At 35.3% G+C, this 4,045-nt stretch overlaps 1 long non-coding RNA gene across 1 annotated transcript; it reads right to left on the reverse strand.

Annotated features, from left to right (window-relative positions):
- Positions 1 to 1,172: 1,172 nt before the first annotated feature.
- On the reverse strand, positions 1,173 to 1,491 carry LOC131875680 (uncharacterized). The gene is made up of 2 exons (XR_009372473.1): positions 1,439 to 1,491; positions 1,173 to 1,333 (listed from the first exon to the last, which is right to left on the reverse strand). It is a non-coding gene; the product is annotated as an uncharacterized LOC131875680 (long non-coding RNA).
- Positions 1,492 to 4,045: the final 2,554 nt, after the last annotated feature.

Genomic DNA, 4,045 nt, shown 5'->3' on the forward strand with positions numbered 1-4,045 from the left:
TCAAACGGATCGTTCGTAGGTGCCATGGATTCCGAGTTAGGGCCCGTCAAAGTTTGATAATTTTGAGCACTTAGGGCACTCAAGGGACAACACCGGTAGGGTATGACCCCAAGTGTTCGATCGAGTGGGGGGGAAAATAGGAGCATGCGTAGGGTAATAATACCTAACTGGACATGCCAGAGCTGACGGTTCATCATCGTGACGAGCTGAACGAGAAATTGACCATGCGACAACATTCCATTGAGTGAGACTGACGATTTTTTTGCCAACCAAAAAATTATTGCCCTAATAAAACCGTAGTGCAACTTGAAATACCGAGATAGGCTTTTTTAGGGACCCCTCTCGTGGCCCCGTAGGTTCAAACGGATCATTCGCAGGTGCCACAGATTTCGAGGTAGGGCCTGTCAAAGTTTGACAATTTTGAGCACTTAAGGTGCTCAAGGGACGACGCCGATAGGGTATGACCCCGAGCGTTCGATCAAGTGGGGGGGGGAAATAGGAGCATGCATAGGGTAATAATGCCTAACTGGACATGTCAGAGCCAACGGTTCGTCATCACGACGAGCTGAACGAGAAATCGACCATGCGACAACATTCCATTGAGTGAGACTGACGATTATTTTGCCAACCGAAAAATTGTTGCCCTAATAAAACCGTAGGGCAACTTGAAATACCAAGATAGGCTTTTGTAGGGACCCCTCTCGTGGCCTCGTAGGTTCAAACAGATCATTCGCAGGTGCCATGGATTCCGAGTTAGGGCCCATCAAAGTTTGACAATTTTGAGCACTTAGGGCGCTCAAGGGACGACGCCGGTAGGGTATGACCCCGAGCGTTCAATCGAGTGGGGGGGAAAAATAGGAGCATGCATAGGGTATTGTTCATTAAATGAATTGTATTGTTCATTAAATAAATTGTATTGTATTGTTCATTAAATGAATTATATCGTTCATTATAAAAACAACAATTACGATGAAATGAAATGAATTGTATTGTTTATTAAATAGCCATTATTAACCATTGTTAATTATTGGAATGAAGATTAAAGATTTCCATGACAACACCACACACAGATGAGCAACAATTTATATGATTGAATATCAACTTCTGTATATATAAAAATGTCAAATGATTACAAATGTATGTCCATACACAAATATGGCATAAACGCCAACTGAAACAAAATGTATGTCTAAATACGTGAATGTATGTCCATATACAAAATATACATGCCAACTAGACATGTAAGCATCCCAAAACTATCTATAACATCCTAAGCTGCTGATGGATCATCAAAATCAATCCTCTTCGCCGCACTGCTTGGCTCTGAAGGATCCTACACAAGAAAAACAAACCACGATTAATATTAGTTATATTATATAATTCACATTTGAAAAGTTAACATAAAAATGAACTATTTAATTGAACTATTCATGTTTACCTCATCTCCACGTTTTCTCTTCAGCTTTGCAGGACTCTTGATGTATGTCTTTGGTAGAGCAGGTATGTTTTGAATATTTTGATACACAACCTACATATGTTTAGAAACATGAGATTGATACAAGTTAGCATATAATTGTTACTGATAATAACAAATTATATCTACTAATCAAATAATAAAATAAACACACATCTACTCGAGGCATCTCTTCTTCTTCTTCAGGGATATTGGGTGTAGTCATCAAGGATGTGAAGCCAAGAGTTCTCTGTATATATACACAACAAGTATATGAAACTATCAATCTATGTCTAGACATGTATAATCACTATAAGTTATTTAAACTATTCATTCAATCATATTTGCATTCAATTACCTTTCCCTTGTCTCCAATTGCACTACCAGATCCTAGATCACACTGCACTGCACTCGTGTTGCTTGTCCCCTACAAGAGTAAAATAAGATATACATGCAAGTTACTACATAATCTAATTAATACAAATATAAATGATGAGCATGTATGTACAATAAAATACAAACGACTAGGTGCAATAATATATGTACGATCAAGCTATCGAGGCCAAATGAAATGGCTGACAAGGTGCCCTCCTGAATCTGTCTCAACTCATCCTTGGTCATCAACTGTTAAATAGACCATGTAAATAAAAATTAGTACTTAATATTATCTAATTTATAAATATTTAATTAAAATATAACATGAACTCTGAAAACACAAATCTTACCAATACATCATCAATGTATGATGACAGTGCCTCCTCGCCTCTAGCATGTGAGGACTCCCCAGGGTATCCTCCAGCCTGTGTAATAACCTCTGGTGCATCATGCATCTCATGCACCTCGTAATCTGCACTGTCCATAGCAGGATCAACGGGCTGTCCAACTGGACCCAAGCATACGTGCCCACACATGACACAACTATGGGGCACGCATATGTGTGGAGCCGAGGATGACATATCACCGGCACCGGATGCATCGCTACCATCAAGAGTAGGTTGAGCTACTGACGCAACTTGAGAAACCAAAAGGCTACTCAAAGAGTGAATAGTCGATATGGTCTGTGAAGCCGCCTCACAAATGATATCAGGATACTGAACTGCAGGTGGGGGATCAATAGGAGGAGGGGGGACATATGGGCCCTGGACTACTCTGACTGCCCCAGGTCTATTTTGGGGCATACCTAAACCTACACCTTGGAAAGGTTGGATGTCAAAGTAGTTCACATGTTTGTGTAAAACAAACTCAGCATACAATTTTTTTATGAAATAGAAGGGGATATCAAGATTGTTGTTGGGTGGTTTGTCAAAAACCATCCACCAATGATCCCAAAAGTTTTTCACAATCCCATCATTTGTGCACCATTTGATAGAAAGTTTTGTTTTTTGGGGATCTACGGGCTGACCAGTATGGGGATTGACAAACAATGAGGCGATTTTGGCTTTAGATATCTCAAGATCCTTGATATCCTTATACGACAAGCCATCTACATATTTTTCCTTCATAGAATCTCACCACAAAAGGGCGGCATCGTGCTCCTCAGTCATGGTTTCCATACTTTTTACAATCAACGTGAGAGGATCAAACAATGGGTTTAGACGAGGGATCCTATGATATACTTTTGCAATCCCCCTTAATTCATTCAAATTTTGTGCAATCAAATCTTGAATTGAGGGGGGGTTTGGCAAATGAGGGTTTGGTTGTTGTAGTTGTGGTTGGTCAGTGTTTTCATTGTTATCCCCCTTTTTTAACCTAATTGAATGTAAACAATTAAATTTAGTTAACAAATTTAAACAATTAGGTATTTGATTTTAAAAAAACCTAGTTTTCATGAAAAAAAACCATATTTTCAATGAAAAATCAAATAAACATTCACAAAAAATACAAAAAATGAATGAAAATGATTCAAAACGACAAAATTCTTACCTCTAAATCTATTTTTTAGCAATTTTTTGTCAAAACACCGGATATCGGATGGAGCGGAGATCGGATTTTGACGAATTCGCACGACCTGTGAGTTAAAAATGACTCACGAGACTGTCACTGTCGAAATATAAAAGTCTCAGAAAATCGGATATCCGATTTCAACACTTCAATTATTTTTAAATAACATATATAATATAATAATATATTATATAATATGTATTGTATTATATTATATATATAATATTATATTATATTATATTATATTATATTATATTATATTATATTATATTATATATTATATAATATTGTATTATATTATATTATAATATATAATATAATACAATATTATATAATATATAATATAATATTATATTATATTATATAATATAATATTATGTTATATTATATTATATATAATATAATATTGTATTATATAATATAATATTATATTATATTATAATATATAATACAATATTATATAATATATAATATAATATAATATTATATTATATAATATGTAACATATAATATATTTTTTAAATTAAAATTACAAATAAAAATCGGATATTGGATAAAATCTGATATCCGATTTGCATAGGTAATTACCAGGCCAAGGTGTGCTGACACCCAGGCCAAGCAAAAAGTCAACACGGATTTTCGCATTTTTAG

Source organism: Cryptomeria japonica, chromosome 5, assembly GCF_030272615.1.
Source record: "Cryptomeria japonica chromosome 5, Sugi_1.0, whole genome shotgun sequence".
Taxonomy (NCBI): Eukaryota; Viridiplantae; Streptophyta; class Pinopsida; order Cupressales; family Cupressaceae; genus Cryptomeria; species Cryptomeria japonica.